Source organism: Corvus brachyrhynchos, unplaced genomic scaffold (assembly GCF_000691975.1).
Source record: "Corvus brachyrhynchos isolate BGI_N302 unplaced genomic scaffold, ASM69197v1 scaffold28, whole genome shotgun sequence".
Taxonomy (NCBI): domain Eukaryota; kingdom Metazoa; phylum Chordata; class Aves; order Passeriformes; family Corvidae; genus Corvus; species Corvus brachyrhynchos.
In genome coordinates, this window is record NW_008246058.1 from 6,847,313 (window position 1) to 6,865,017 (window position 17,705).

Below are 17,705 nucleotides of genomic sequence, written 5' to 3' on the forward strand. Positions count from 1 at the left end.
CATCTGGTTTAAGACTTGTGCTGAAGAGTTCATTCTAGGGATATGCATGGGACACATACTTGAGCTAATCCCACACTCTTACAAGAAGCCATTTGGATTCAGTCAGATTTGACCAAGTTGCAAAACAACACATGGGAGAGCCGAGACTCAACAGAAGCATGAACTGATGTGACAACAAAGAAAGTAGGCTTAAAAACCCCAGAGAGCTACTGCTGCCTCTCAGTCACGGAGGCAATCAGCATTAACTTCCCAACAGCTTCTTTGCTTCTCCTGGATTCTCTGCAGCCTTCCAGACACGCGTCCCAGCAGCACAAACCAGATGTGTCCTTTTACTTGAGCAGTAAAAAAATTACATTGCAGGCCTCTTGTTGAAGCCCAGTGAGGATGCACCCTACTTTTTATAAGCTTTGATGCTTCTATTCTCAGTAAGTCATATATTTTTTGAAAAATCACTTAGTGTTATGACTGCATAAAAAGAAATGTGATTTACTTGATAGAGGTTTGGGTATTCTGATCCTTGAACAGTGTTCAGTAACTTATGCATTCACTGTATATTCATTGTGATTGAGAAAAAGTGTTCTTTAAAGTGTAAGATGCATTAAAACACCTTTGAGAGACTTCCTTCCAGAGCTCCAAGAATTCACAGAAATGAGAAATAATTACCTACACTGATCAGCTCTCAATATTTTGGTGTACTTAGTCATCTCTAACCATTATTACAGCTAATGTGTTTCTACAGAATCTGACACTGCAGGTCTCTGTTGACAAAAATAAGAACTGAAAGTCTCATTTGTTTACCCCTTTCTTGAGCATCTCCATGCTCCCTGTCTAAGGGCTTGTTTTCACTACTGAGGAAGGTTATATTTCCTCCCTCTAGAAAAAAACCACATATTAAATCTGCCCAGGTCAGCTCTCCTTTTGTGAGTTTGGCTTATGATACAGTCTGAATACTGTGTCCTCCTACAACTACAAAATGCAAGAACAAGGGGGAAAAAAGGTAGAAAAAGAAAGATGTAATTCTAGCATCCCAGAAGACCTTAGAATATGCTGTTAAGAATTACTCAGTTTATCAGCTTATCAGAATCAATGAAAACTTGACTTTTATTAATGCTTACTTTTAAATTTTGCTTCAATTACCAATGCTATGTTCAAGTATTAGAAAACTCATACTTCTTGTATTGTTCAAAATTAGGACACCAACCAATTTCCATATTCAGTATCCAATAAGCTATGACTGCATTACAGCATTTTCATCTAAAATCTCACTTTGTCCAGAACTATATTTTAGCCCTACCACTGCTCCATCGCACAACGTTTGTCCTTTTATAGCTTGGAGTATGCAAATCTTCTGTGATCTTTTCAGAAGGCTAACATCACTGATGTGGTTCTGATAGCTGCATAACTGAGGAATAATTGTACTTATTGAATACATATTGCATATTTAGATCAGCAGACAGGCCCTAATCATTTCTCACTGATAGACTTACCTGGAGAGGCATCATCACTGCAAGCTCATTGCAATGTTGGATACTTAGCTGGCAAATCCTGTAAGAAAAGAAAAGAAATGACCCCTTTAATATATGTTCTCAGAATTGTACAAAAGTGGTGGAAAAAAGTCATCATTTGTATGTAAAGACAGGTGATCAAAGCTTTGGTTATCATGCAAAGTTTTTTAAAGCAGTATGTGAATTTTCTCCAGGTTGATCTCAATTAATTTATATACATTTGTGTGATTTCAGTAATTGTTTAACTCAAGTTGAAATGTTCCTGGAAAGCTGCTGCACAAAGGGTTGATTTCCTCCTGATAAAGGGGTTTTTACCAATCTGTTTCATTTTAGAAAAGGATGCAAATGCAGTAATTGGATTTGACACAATGGAAGGCTTTCTAACTAGAACAGGTGAAAACATAACTGGCAACAATTAAACACTAATTATCTGCAGTCATCAAATGGTCACCAGCTGTTCTGAACCACATAAGGAAGTACACACTACAAGGGAACAGCATATGCTATGGAGAGAAGTATTAGTAAGGACTACAGCGCTGTGAGGAGATATGCAGGAGGTTCAATTCTAATCCAAGACTGATCCTATAAGTCTTCCTATGAGTAGCTGTATTCTACAGATTCTCACAAAGGATAATATAATGTCTCAAGTTGCAAAGGACCCAAAGTGCTGAATCTTGTCCTGATTTCACGAGGGCATAATCACTGTGAGCTGCTAAGTTTAGAAACACCCATTCCTGGTTTACTGCAGTTGTGGCTTCAGTGGAATTGCTCACTTTAACCAGCTGCTAAACTTAGTCTTTCTTGTTGGGCCTGTGTTTGTGCTCAGCTGAGGAACAGAACCAGCAAACTGGTGGGGCTGTGAGTGGGGACTTTTTGTGTTTGTTTGCTTTTTTCACACAGAAAGCATTTCCAAGTGCCTTCTCAGTTCTCTTCTTTTGTCTGGTTGCCTTTTATCCCACATTAATTAATGTAATTGCTACAATTTCATAGTCCAGTGGAGACTAACTAATGATACTGGAGCTGAGTGTTCTGTTTCTGCGATAAATCAAAAAAGCAGTTCATATAATATAGCCTTCCACTTCTTCCCACCACATCAAATTAAAGAAGATAAATATTTCTTTTTCATGGCTTAGGGTCGGGTGGTTAGATCACTCCCCCATGACTTCATGCGAAGATCTGATACAATGCTTACTTCTGCCTGGGGGAAGCTCAGATCCAAAACTTCAGGTGTTTGAGAGAGTATCCAGTGCTCTGGTCTTGGGAGGAACAATCTCTGCAGCTTCCTTTGACTCTTGCTCCTCAATGTAGAAATTCACATGAGATTTATGGTGCTAGAAAAACAGAAAAGAAGAAGGGATATACATAAGCACCTAGGAAAAATTCCTAGAGTACAGGCGTCTTGCAGGAGTAGGTCTAGTAAGCAGTTTTTGTTTAAAAGGAGACAAGAGATACTATCCTTGCAACAGAGGCCTTGTGAGCTAGGCTGCACATGGTAAGAGGAAACATAAATCTTCTAATTTAGAAGTGGCCTACAAGATAAACTGCTGAAGGAGATGGAGACCTGCTCTATGAAAAACAAACTATTCCCACCAGAAGACCACCACTGTTTGAAATGAAAAAGAGCTTGCCACAGCAATACCTGGGAAGAGGAACTGCTGGTGCTGCTGCCTCACCTCTTATGTGAGGCTAGGAGCTGACCAGCCCATTACTATTATTGCTTTCCCAAACTGAAGCAAAGAAGGAAAGGGGGAAATAGGAGAAATAGGTTTTTTTGTAAAGGGCTTTTGGCACACCAGCCCTGCCTGGTCACTGCTAGTTAAAATGATAATTTGAGGTGAAATAAAGTTTAAAAATCTGTAAAACCTCAGCAGATGTCAGGAAAAAAAGGGGATCTGATTGCATATATTTACTTTCTCAAGTCCATAGATGTGTAGTGACATGTCCATGGTCTACAGCTGGATTTGTTAACAAACCCTGGAATATTCTTACATTTTTCCCCACTTTCTTAAAGAATAAAGAAAATGGAGGGAGGGACAGATGAGACTAAACTTAAGAAGTCACAGGGTAGGGAGTTGCTGCTTCAAAATCAAAACAAATTTCAATATATTTTCAGAAAAACAACTTGACTCTTCTTTAAACGTAAAGATTATAGAGGAAAAATGGCCTTCATACCCTAAGGCCCACATTATGACAAGACTCCAGTACTATCTACCCAAATTGTCAAGGCTGTAAGCAGGCATGGGTTGCATGCAACATATTCAGTCAAGATGATGTCATGGACAGTTTTATATGTGAATTCTTTGTGCTGCACAATAGACTATTTTTTCAAGGCACAAAAGGTTAAATTGACTGGCATATTATTGGGTAGAGCTGAGAACATGTAAATATTCCACTCAAAGATAAATTCTGAACCTGACTTTCAACCAAGAGCATCTCTGAAGTGAGGCTTGCCTAGAGACATAATGTTTACCATTCTTTTTCAAGTCAAAAAGCTTGTGATTTTGTAGAGGGAAAAACCAGACTTGAAATGTATTTGATTTTGTATTTTTATAAGCTGGCACCTTACCTTAGGTAAGAAGAATTTTCTTGTTCTGAATACTGACCTTTAGGTTAAAGGTAAGCTCTTCAGAGAGATATATACAGCATCCATAGGGAAACACCTGAAATCAGCAGGCTGAGGTGTTTGGTGATAGCCACTTATGGAACAGTGAAGATGAGGAATCAGGCCCTCCCACATGCTGCTGTTCACCAGGAGTCCATAAGCTGTGGCCCTTCACTTCCCTTTGTGAAATGCTGCTGGTTCTATTCTCATTGATAGTTCTATTCTCGTTCTCATGGGTTGTTAGTAAAAGTGTCCAGATACTGGGAGACAACCACGTTAGTTCTTCCCCAGCATGAAGTCATAAAAACTGAAATCCCCCACCTCCACAGAAAGGAATTAAACATTCAACCTATAAAGTTTTTGGGTGAAGAAAAGAAGGACAGCTGAGAAATGTAGAAAACATTGCACTCCCTGAATAATCCAACCAGCTGATCCATTGGGTTCTACTCTGCTCAATGTGGATATATCAGGCAGAATAGGATCTGTATCAAATCCAGGATGCCCCCATCCATTCCCACCAAGGAGTCAGGCAGATTTCATTCAAAAGAATTCCCTCTAAATATTGTGGAATTGTGCCATAATCTTAAAAAGTAAATGAATTTAAAATTCAAGACTTGTGATATGTTGAGAGAGTATGAAGAAAAGTGAGCACAGCTTTTTTAAAATTAAAAAAGACAGTGAAGGGAGAGTCTCAAGACAAAATCCAGGGAGGACCCTGGGCACTCACAGGAAAAACAGGTTTTCTTTCATCTAGGAAGATCTTCAATCATTATGCCGTAGCATGTGGCATAACTGATAACTCTCTCTTTCCATCCAATGACTTCTAAACCATTGTACATACATACAGCTACTTATAGGAAGAGTGTCTTACTTCCCATTATTCTGAGTAAATTAGACTCTCACCTTCAGGAAGAAGGAAGAAATGGATGTTGAACCCTCATTTAGCTGAATCCAGGTCACCTAATTAAAAATATCTGTAGAGAGCAAGAATATTTCTCCCTCTGGTCTCCCACTTCCCAAGCAAAGAATCCTACATAGAGAATAGCAGCAGCAATCGCCTTTTATGCAGAGCCTACTACAACTGCTATGTCTTAGGTATGCTTTGATAACATTTTCCAGATCAAAGTCCTAGAGAACTGTGGCAGGGTGGGGGGAATTGAGAAATGCCTGATTTTGGATTTCAGTTTGATTTAAACAGGAATTAAGTACTGAGCTCTTCTGTTCTCTCAAGGCAAGGAATTTGGGGTGCCCTTTTTGTATCACTGCCTAAGAAACACAAAAAGTAAAGCAGTTAGGGATCTTAGATGCTTCCTGGGATATGTAACAGGAGTTTTCAGAAACACTATTTTGGGTCTAAGTGCTTAGATTTCTTTAAGTTTTATTTATCACAGCTACGATGCATGTTCTTTACTCTCTCTTCTACCAATATAAATCCATATTAAGTGAAAACTAATACACATATAGGATTAAAAAGGGAGGTTAACTTGCCAAATTTATGCTATTGGTGGTCCTTCTTGAACCATTTATCACTTGGTAGTTACATGTTCGAAAGAGTATTTATACTGACTATTGTGATGTGTCATACTGAACTAGGTCAAATTGGTTTCACTCAAATTTATCTTTGTCTCATCAAATAAAATTCACTTACTTAAGCATCACTCTAAAGATTGGCCTTTTGAGAACAGGAATTTGTCTTTGACAACAACCCAAATCACTTTATCTGAAGTTTATTGATATGGGTGTTAGGAAAAACTTCACAAAAAGGGTGGTCAAGCTTTGGAACAGGCTGCCCACAGAAGTAGTTGGTTCACCATCCCTGGAGGTATTTAAAAGACATGTAGGTGTGGGGCTTGAGGACATTGTTTAGTGGTGAATTTCACAGTGTTGGGACAATGGTTGGACTCAATGATCTTAAGAATACTTTCATATCTAAATGACTCTATCATTCTATGATTCTATTACTTACTCTGCTTCCATTACACCTATTTCTTCTGATATTAGATGTGGAAGTTGGTACTAAGGAAATGAAGGACCTTCCTTCTTATGCTCATCTAGTCTGTTTTGTAAATTCTGCAAAGATACAGACACATTTCCATCTGCTTTAGGGGGTTCTGTTATCAGTCACATATGCTCTGAGAAATACTTCTTATATTTTAGTGCTAGACCTGATCAGATAATTCACAGTGAATAATTTATTTGAACAAATTTAGACTTTCCTTTGTTTGTTAGTTGTCCGGAAGCTGGTTTTGATATTCTTGAATTTATTCATTATTCAAAAGCATTTGCTTGATAACTTCTATGAATATCTTAATGAGAATAGGTTTGCTTAAGGACTGTGTGAACAGTTTGACATGAGGACTGAGAGCTTGGTGCTGCTGCTCAGGTATTTTTGATACCAAGGCAATAAACATTTTTCTACTTCTTGACTGTGTGAATAAATTGAAGCTACTGTATGTGAATACTTACATGCAAAAGTTGAAAATTTGCTTTTCATAACAAGTAGTAGTCAGTTATAAAGTGCTGCAACTGTGTATAGCCCTAAAGTAAATATTTCATTTCCATACTTCCAATACTGCAAATAGGACATTCACTTCTAAATGGGATTTAATTTTTTCACAAGTGGGTCTAGATTAAGGGTTATTTTTAGGTAGCCAGCCTGTATTTGCTGGATGTCTGCTCTTTAACCCCATAGCTAGAAGAAATAAAAAACAAGAGGATTACTGCTGTTAGCAAATAATATGACAATTTTAAAAAAAATTCTTTCTTCTCTCATCATTGCCAGCTTTTTATTTCAAAATATAATCTTAATCTTGTGTCTATGAAAAGTTAAATATTTGATAAAAAACATCTTGAGCACTGGCTTCTTATTGGAAAATTGGAACACTTTTATATGAAATAAACAATACCTTTTTTTAAATTTATGAATTACAATATAAAAAAATTATGCAGCAAATATTAAAAATGGATGATTATAGAAATCTTCAGAATCCAGAGTCTGATAAAACAAATGGAATAATTCAATGATAGGGTTGTTTATTTGTATTTAAAGCTGATTAAGCTAATTTCTGTTTCTTTTAGTAAAAGGTACAGAGGCTTTATCTGTAATTAGATGCACTAAATCTTTCTGAGACATTCTATACAGAAAAATAAGCAGAAGAAGTGCAGTTGTTTTATGACTTTTAATGTTGTTTAAAGCACGGTAACCATGATCTTATTTTGCATTTTTGTTCATCATGACACTTGTGTAAGATTGATGAAAATGCATTAAGCAGGATATATTTATCTCCCTTTATATTCCTTTGGAAATGTCATTTATGTAGCACCAAAATGCTACGTTTTAGTTAGGCTGCTGCATATTCGACATGTAACTGACAGATGATGTCCAAGCATTATGCAGGGCTATTAAAGATGACATAGAATGCACAAATATATCAGTATATGAGGGAGAAAGCTGGTGAGATTTTAGAAAAAATCTAGCATCGCTGGGTGAAAGTCACAAGTGGAGTTATGTGAATTAAATAAAGGAGAGAAAATGCATCAGCAGCAAGATAAAAATCAAAACTCTATGAGGCAGTGTATCAGGCCAAGAGTAATAAAATAAAATGGGAAAAAAAACCCCAAACACAAATTCAGGACATAAATATGGGTAGAGCAGAGTATAACAGCCTATTTCATATGCTTGTGCAGGTCTGATTTAATCTTAGAGCAACAGATTTTCTACTGTTTGAACATTCGATTGGGATCTGCGATACAAGAATTCAGATCACTTGTGTCTGTAAGGGGCTTCTCATCTCCTGTCTCCCACTAGATTTCAGTCTGAACTTCAGACTCCTAGGAATTTTCATGAAAAGTGCAGAACCCTACCTAAGAAACTTGAATCCTTTAGTACTGTGGTTTTTAGGGTTTTTAAAGTATATGTGTAAAACCTCTTAAAAATAATCCACAACCCTCTTCCTCCTCCCAGGACTTCATGAACCATGAAGTGGAAATTGTATGTTCTAGTTACTAGAAGAGACAGATTTTTTGAAAGAGACAATTGTCTCAGACATTATTGTAGAGTTTGACCAAATAAGTAGAAAGAAACAGACATTAAAAGGGCTAGGGTGTTACAAAAAGTGGTCCAATGTCTGAATGTCACTACAACTAGGCATAAAACAAAGTAAAAGTTACCTAGCTGGTAGTTCATATACATTCCTACTTTCCTAACTGACTAGAAGTTGTACAAGGGCCTGAAACATGGGAGAAAAATGTGTTTGATGTTAAATCATTTTTCTCACATTTGTATTCTTGAATCTTGCGTTTGCGTTACTTGTGTTGCAGAAAGGTGTGTCCTCACTTGTGCTCTCTGTTGGAATGAAGGAACATCTCGCTCCAGGGACCTCTCCTGTTGATAGACATGGACATGACAACACCTGCATTGGTGCCTCCTGGTCTAGCCTGTGCCAGTAAGCTTTCCATTGCCATGAGCTCCCTGTCCTCATCTAAATTTCATCTTTTCAAGGATTTTGCAAAGAACTTGCATTGGGGACAGCGTTCTGCAGTAATGATGGATATGACTGAGTAGAGAGCACTATGAGAGAAGAGAGAATGGTAGTAAGCACTGTATTGAACAATGTGCAAGCATATATAAAGGCAACAAAAACGTTAATCTCTCAAGTAGGCTTTGTTTATATTTTAACCAGGTTTTAGTTTAAAAGCTAACATAACTTCAAGTAATACATGCTTGAATTTTTGTCTTGTGAGCTCATCTATTTGGTTTTGCATTGACCCATTTTGTTTTGCTTTTAGCTTTATATTCTTTCCTCTCTCCCTTCTCAACTTGCTCTGCTTTTGTTTCTCTTGTGACACCACAGTGGCAGCACTGTAAAGCCCCACAGAGATCTTGTTTCAATTCAATTTGACTCTCACATATTGCTTTGTTTCTTCCTGAAATTGTATTGCCATTTCCAGAAATGACATGGCAATATTTCATTATTAGTGGACCTTCATGTATTTGCATTAATGATATGAAACCATGCCTAATGGAACTACAGTGTGGAGAAAAGTAAAATTAAATTAGTGTAGCTTATTGTCTGCCGTGCACTGAATTGGCACAGAAAGTAAAATTGTGGATTATTATAGCACTTATAAAAATCCTGAGGAATCAGTCCTAAACTATCGTCAAAATCTGTGCATGCTGATAAACAAACAACAAATATAAAAGTATAAAGTTACTCTGTTTGTCTCTGAAGAAAAGATAAAGTTGATGAGGTGGGTTCACCCTGTCTGGACACCAGGTCCAAAGCTGCTCTATCACTTCTCTCTTTAGCTGGGCAGGGGAGATAAAATATAACAAAAGGCTCATGGGACAATACAAGGGCAGTGAGAGATAATTCACCAGCTACCAACATGGGCAAAACAGATTTGACTTGGGGAAATTAGTTTAATTAATTGCCAATCAAATCAGAGTAAGGTAATGAGAAATAAGAGCCAAATCTTGAAAACACTTTCCCTCTTCCCCTGATTCCTTTCTTCGTGGGCTTGACTTCCCTCCAATTTTCTCTACATCCTTCCCCCCAGCAACAGAGGGGGGTCAGGAAATGGAGGCTGTGGTCGGTTCATCACACGTTGTTTCTACTGCTCCTTCCTCCTCAGGAGGAGGACTCCTCACACTCCTCCCCACTCCAGCATGGTGTCCCTCCCATGGGAGTCAGCCCTCCATGAACTTCTCCAATGTGAGTCCTGCCCATGGGCTGCAGTTCCTCACAAGCTGCTCCAATGCTGGGCTCCTTCCACAGGGCACAGCAGGTCTCTCCAACATGGTCCCCAACAGGGTCACAGGTTCTACTTGCAAACCTGCTCCAATGTGGGCTCTTTTCTTCATGGAGGCCCGTAAGTCCTGCCAGACCCTGCTCCAGTGCAGGCTTCCCACAGGATCCCAGCCTTCTTTGGGCATCCACCTGCTCCAGTGTGGGTGCTCCAGGGACACAGTTGCCTCACCATGGTCTTCACTATGGACTGCAGTGCAACCTCTGCTCTGGTGCCTGAAGCACCCCCTTCCCCTCCTCCCTCACTGATCTTGGTGTCTGCAGGGCTGTTTCTCTCAGATGTTCTCACTCCTCTCTCTTTGGCTGTGGTTGCACAATGTTTTTCCTCCTTTTTAAATGCATTATTCCAGAGGCACTAGCACTGTCACTGAAGGGTTTGACCTTGGCCAGTGTCAGGTCTGTCTTGGAGCCAGCTGACTGTTGAATGTGGGGGAAACTTCTAGCAGCGTCTTACAGAAGCCACCCCTTCTGTAGCCCATACCATGCAAAACCTTACCATACAAACCCAACACAGTTGGGGAAAGGCATAAAAAATCTGCAGGCAAAGATTTCAGAACTATTTTGCAGCTTTCTCAGAACATGGCTGGTTTTCTTGGTCTTTAGCAAACAACATATGAACTTTTTAAGAAGCCTGACTAAGCCCTTTTGCAATGTTTTAAAAATTTCAAAAATTGGTGTATTGAAATAAAATATAAACAAACAGGAAACTCCATCAACTGTCTGTGATTCACAGTTCTGAGCAGACAGCAGCATTGCACAACAGCTTGAGATTGGAAACAAGAAGGCTCCTACATCCAGATGAAACTTCATGGGGATTTCAGGCAGAATATAATTATTTCATATAATTATATTATATACGAACAGAATGTAATTATGCAAAACTGGAATTTTGTCAGGACACTGTGGTGAGCACCTATGCTTTGTGAAAAGCTTATGGGGATTTTTAATTACAATAAGTGGTCAGAATCTTAGTTTGATGTCTCAGCCAAGAGATGAATTGATACAGAACTACCAGACTCTCAGTACATGCCGGGGTAGTATGAAAATAACAGAACCATTAGACAGTTTGACTCACCTTGTAGTGATGGCAGAATGGGCTGTATCTGAAATCTGGAACAACGATTAAAAAATACTGTTGCTCTTCAACAGAAGAACAGTGATTATAAGGGATGTAACTCTGCATTCAAGATTCTTTCAGTCTGGGGAAAGATATGCATCTGCAAAACATGCAGATATGTTATCTGTTCACTTCAGAAACACTTAAACAACTGAGCATCTCTCCTTAAAAATTACCACAGAATGGAATAACTTTTAAGAAGTTATCGTGCTGTGGAATGAGTCTTATGATATGAACTCATTATGAGTTGTAGAGCCTTCACTCAGCAGAGTGGATATTACACTGGATAGCTGAATACCCAAAAGTTTCTTAACTGGTTCAGTCCTATCTGTGTAATCTATCTATCTTCTCATGTCACACCCAGCTCTACTGTATGTGAATATCTTCCAAGTCTCTCTGGGGCAACAATTTTTTTTCATTATTTTTGGTAACGTAATATAAACTGGAGGCAAAAGTATCATTATTTTATTGCTACCCCTGAGATATTTTTGTCAGATGTTAATTTATAATGTAGCAAAGTTCTTTCAAAAGAACAGAAACTAGAGTTGATACTTAGGAAAAATGGAATTGAAATGCTCACTAGTAGTTTTTTAACTTTTCTATATGTGTTGTGTTGAACATTTCCAAAAACACTTTAAAAGATTGCTAGGAGTCCTACTTTCAGAATTTCTAGCAAGTTTTTGGGGGGTTTTTTTTGTTTGTTTGTTTTTTGGGGGTTTTTTTGGGATGCTTACATCTTGACTAAGATCCTGGACTGAGAAAAGGGTACCTGATTCAAAATTCAGACTGACACAAATTTTATTTATTTTAAGGTCCCATATTGGTAGTATTCGTGTGAGTTTGCATTAGGTTTGTAAAGTCCAGGTAACTGACTCGCAGATTAAAGCACACACTGTCCTCACTGAGTGGTGCCTAGATAGGATTATGAATTGGGGTGCCTCATATATTTTTTGAAATGCTGGAAGGAGAAAGAACAAGGTAAGTAAAACTGACTGAATTGCTACCCTGATTTTTGTGTAGCTACATACACAGATGCATATAACAGGCAATAAAATGCAGTTGTCTGTAGGCTCTCAACATGACGCAACCTGATCGCCAGAAACTTTAACTCATGCAAAAATATGATCCATATACAAAAAGTCAACTTAACTTTAGCAGAGCTGCTACTGGCTTCACTGTAATTAAGTGCTAATCATAGGGGTGTGCTGTTTTGCAAGGCAGTAAACTGGTTTCCTGAGCGGATAAACTTGGAGGTCAAAGGCCAAGGAGTTGGCTCCATTGGGGACCAGGACCGCTGCTGAGAAAAACAGCACACCTGTCCTGTTATTGTGATTATGACACAAATGTGAATAAGGCCAGTAAAACAAAGTAACCTAAAGTCTGGAAAATTTACTGACATAATTGTACAGAGCGGCATGTCGTGCACACCGTGAGCAGGGAGCTGGGTTCTGCTGGGTCCCACAGGACAGGGTCAGCTCCCCAGCATGAAGGGGAGCTCTCACAGGACTCTGGGGCCACTGCCCCTTGGTGCCATCTCGGGAAAGCTGCCCTGGCTTTATAAGGTTATATTTTCCAAGCTATGAAATGAGAATATTAGTTAGTAAACTTTACAGAGGGGTTTCCAAGTGCAAATAACAAATTACATATAGCTCTTCAGTATAATAGGGTGGGAAGTTTAATCTATAGTAAATAAAAATAGCAGCTGTTCCACACGTTTCAAGCTATACTGTAAGAATGGTAAGAATAGATTCAATTAAAAAGTCATAAAGTTTCATGAAAAAGGTGGAAAAAAACCCTTTGAGAGTAAGTTAAAACAACCATTATTTATTCATAGACTTGGAAAGAAAGGGAAGGAGAGAGGTGCTGTGCTTTTACCACCAGAACAGCACATTTGTCAGTAAATAATTCGAGTGTTAGTAAGCACTGGTAGGGAACATCCATCCCAGCATAAAATGCTGTGACCTTACACAGGGAGAAGTATGGGTGTATTGTTTCTGCATCATGGATTCCAAATATCTGAGGATCATTTCTATGGGAGATAGACTCATATAGTTTCAAAACCAAGTCATGTTTTGATCCAAAGAGAATTTCATATGAGCAAAAAAGAAGTAGCTTTTCCTCAAAGACCAGAAAAAAGGGGAAAAAAGCTCCAAACCCAAGAGCTGATATTTCTGAATAACTATATTAACATTCAAAATACTCCTGACATATGGAGAAATGAGCTTGACAAACTTCCTGTCACAGGAATGAGTGAAACAAAGAATTCAGTTATTTTACGAAGGCTGAGATGCTTCTAATCATAAGCAAAAATATGTATATACATAACTTCACATACAGATGTTTGTTCCAGCAGCAGATACTGTTAAAACATTTAGAGATCTATCTGGAGAAATAAGAAATATGGACTGGTTTGGCGTCTAAATGAATGTAGCTCTCCCCCATTAGTCCTTGCTAATGCCTCATCACAGGACACCTCATAAACCTGGGCAGCATTTCCACATCTCTATGGCACAGAGCTCCTGCAGCCAGCCATCAAGAAAGTCAGAGAGACGACCCCTTCTGTCTGCACAGCTTATTAGAACAAAATTATATTTCCACTTCCTCCTACACTGGAGAATCTGATACCAATGATATTAGTGAAATTGTATCACAGAAGTTGCATTTATGGTCTGATCCCACCTCACAGTCCCTGTGCTTTCTTTACATAAATGATGACTAACAGCTAGCAGTGCTTATCCTGTGTGTCTTCAAGATGATGAGATGATCACTTTTCTCATATGTATGGTATCAATCTCACCAGTGTATGTAAGTACCTGGTGAGGAGATTAAAGAAGATGGCAGTAGGCCATTCTCAGTTGTGCCCACAGACCAGATGAAGTCGGGGGGCAGAAATGGAAATAAAAGAAGTTCCATTAAAACATAAACATAAGAGACTTTTTTGCTATGAGTGGTCGATAGGACAGGAATAAAAGTACATGGAGTGTCAAGGATATTTTGAAGAACCTTGGAGATGTTCAAAACCTGACTGGACATGTCCCTGAGCTCCCTGCTCCCACTGACCCTGGTCCACAGTGTGGGGTTGGACGAGGCCATCACCAGACCTGCTTTCCTACTTAGACTGTTCTGTGACTCTTCCAAAATAACCATCAGCCTCACAATCAGCATGATGATTCTTCTGTTTGAGTAATCTACCTGTACCTTTATTGATGAGGAAAATAAACTGTATGATTTTCACATCCCCTAGACAGAATACATGTATGAGTGGAAGACAGCGAATTGATTTATAATTAGACCTCTATTTTAAAATATCTGTGTTACTGGATTTTCAATGGTGCAGAACTAATTTATGCATAGTGACTCTCCAATCACATATATCACTGCAGTAGTACTATATGGTTACTATAGAAGGATTTTTTATTTATAGATCCCCAGGGGTATTGCAGATGCACAATGCAGTTAGACCTATTTCATAGAACCCTAGAAATTCACACTGGAAAAGACCTTAATCCCCCCAAAAAATTAGCCTAACCTGTTAGATGAAGATCTTCAGTATCTCCAAATGGAGACTCCAAGACTTCCCCAGGCAATCTGCTACTGTACTTGGAGGAAGCTTTCCCTCACAGCAAAGTCAATCCCTCTTCCTATGATTATTTTACCTACCTTGACCATGAAAAATAGGGTCTTTTCAACAGCCTTTTATGTATTTGAAAGTTTGATGTCTCTTTTCTTGACTGAACAAGGCCATGTTTTCTAGATGTGTGATTACTCTCACTGACTCTCACCTGGACTCCTTCCAGTTAGTCCACATCTTTCTTTAATTTATACAAATGACATAAGAGAAATGTCTGGCTTTATAGATGGCATTGGAACAAAACCAAGCTTCAAAAATATTGCAAAAAATGTCTTAAAGGGGAAAAAAAATCATAAAATATCCTAAAGGTCTCCAACCCTTGCTCCCAGAACACCTGCTTCTAGTGGTTTAGGATGCTACTACTTTTCTGCCAGAGGATTTTGCCTGAGTAGCAGTGTTGGACATATTCAGAGAAATTAAATCCAGATCAAGATGAACTTGTAGTTTAACTTGTTGCATAAAACCCCTGCATCAAGCCCAGGAGTTGCTGTTTGAACTAAGTATATTTTAGAAAGACGGCCAATCCTGATTTAAGAACTGACAATGATAAGGAATATACCAGATCCCTGCACAAATTATTCCAATGGTTAATTGCACAACCTAATTGCTAGTTTGAATTTGTCCAGCAACAGCTTCCAGTCTTTGGACAGTGTTATGCTTTTGTTTACTAAACAAAAGATCCCTCTACTAGCAGAAATATTTCTTCAGCTGCTCACTGTAATGCAGCTGTCTCAGATGTCAGTTCACTTCTGTAGACCTCTTTTGTAGCATTTCTAATTTTTATATTTTATTTAGCATGTTTAGTACTTGCTTCTTTATTTGGAATATTGGGGTTCAATAATCATCTAGTGGCACATACAAAAGTAACTACAAGAGCCAAAACTTTTGAAGATATTTCAGAGTGTTTCAGATCAAATCTTTATCGCTTGGGACCCATTGTGTGTGGATTTCTTCAATCTCATGCAGAATGTCCCTTGCAACAACATCTTCTCCTTCCATCCAGAAGTAAAGCGAGTAGGAAGTTCGAGCAACAACTGGACAGCTCAGTTCCACACTTAAAAGGTTGTTTTGGTTTGTGACAAATTTAGGAGGAAAATGCTCTGGAATGAACGTCTCCCCTAAAGACAGGTTTTTGGCACTCCCTCCCCCACCAATGTGAAAATAATTTCTTGGATGAAAATGAAAAAAACTATTTATTTAACAAACAAAGTGCTGGCAGGGCACAGGAAAAATAAATAAAAGTTGGTCGATTTAGAGTTCCCTCTGTAGCTGTCTCGGCCCCTCCCGAGGTCCAAGGCTGGGACGCAGCATCCCTGCAGCCTCCCTGCCGGTCCACGGGGTCCAATGATCTGGTTCTTGGATCACAGTTAGGCCGAACAGTTCCAGAAGAGGAAGAAGTTACTGGAGGATTTTGGTGGGCCAGTATAGGAAAAATTTATTGCCTCAGCTAACAGGCTAGCTAAAAGCAGGAAGGTACTCTCTCCCACTGCAAGCAGAGCCGAGCAATAAGGAGGAGTCTGTGAGTCCTTGAACACAAACCACGCTGAAAAATTTGTCCGGCTTCCCCCCCTCTTTTTTTAGACCCAGCTTAAAGCTGTGGGACTCATTTCTGGGCATACAGCAGATGATAGGGAAATACAGTATTATCATAAAATCACCCCAAGACAAGAATGACTGAAGCAACTTAGTCTGTGACTTAAGAATATTATTTTTGAATTATTTAGTTGCTTCTTAAAGTGATGTTTTTCAATTTAAGGGTCTGGAAAATTGTCCATATGGTCTCAGCCACAAGAAAAGTGGACAGAACTGTAGCCATCTGTCCCTACAGTGGTCTGGGGAGGTCCTGCTCAGAATCTGCACCTACAGTTTGTCATACAGTAGCAGTACTGAGTCTTGTCTTCTTCTTGAGATTATTTTGTGTCTGGTTTCCCTGGAAACTCTGAGCATAAACAGAAGATGTAGGCCTTTTGTCAACTGAGAATTTATTGAAATTTGGCAGATTATACAAGTAGCTACTGCACATGTGCAGATTGACTCAAACATGGGTGTGCAATGAGATGGTTTTATCCTGTGTATTTTGAATTTACCAGCTCAGGGACTGGAAGAGCGATATTTACTGGACATATCCAGTTTCTGCATTGGTGTTGTAGAGTCAGTCTGCTGATACACAGTAATTTTTCCACATTTAGGATGTATCTTACAAACTGCATGTTCCTATAGACCATTAAGGTTACTCAAATCCTGTACTGGATGTGTGCCCTGAGCACAGAAGGCATTGGCATTTTGCACATGGGGGCAATCAAAAGGGCAACTCCCCCTTTACCCTGTGGCAGTCAAAACTCATAATTCATAAATTTCATTTTGTAGAAATTCCTTAAAGAACAAATAAGTATATCTTGCTTTGTGGTTTTAATTCAAACTGATTGATCTAAAATGTATTTTATCTCCAAGGTACTATTGTCCTTTTGATTAATTTTTCAGATTTTTAAGATATCATCTTAGTGAAAACATGTAGTGTTAGCACTGAAGGTTTTTCCACCCCTAGGGGTTTTTTTACTTAGCTGTGTCTTTTCACTGTAAAATCAGAGGAAATATATTAATGTTGGCTAATTAACAAGACATTCTACAAGTCCTGAATTGTTTAATTCCACAAGTTCCAAACCATTGCACCCAAAACAGAATACAGACATTTAAATTATAAACACTTTCGCAGACACTTTTTATTGCTCTTTTACTGTTTGTGTTACACGTCAAAGTGAGAAAAGTATTAGATAAGATCGCCTATTCCTTTTTTTGCTATTATCATGCTCTAAGGCTGTGTTAGATAGCACCTCCTTCTAGCAAAGCAAAAAGAACGGGACCATCATCACAAATTTTATCACATAAAACAAGGAAAGGAAGGAATCCAAGTAATGTTGAGAGTAGGCCATATGATGATAAGCATCTTCACTATCTGTGCCATACATCGTTTGCCTCTAAAATTACTTTGATCTAATACACAGCCTTTGATCTAAAGAAATTAGCCATCTTCCCTTCTCTTGAC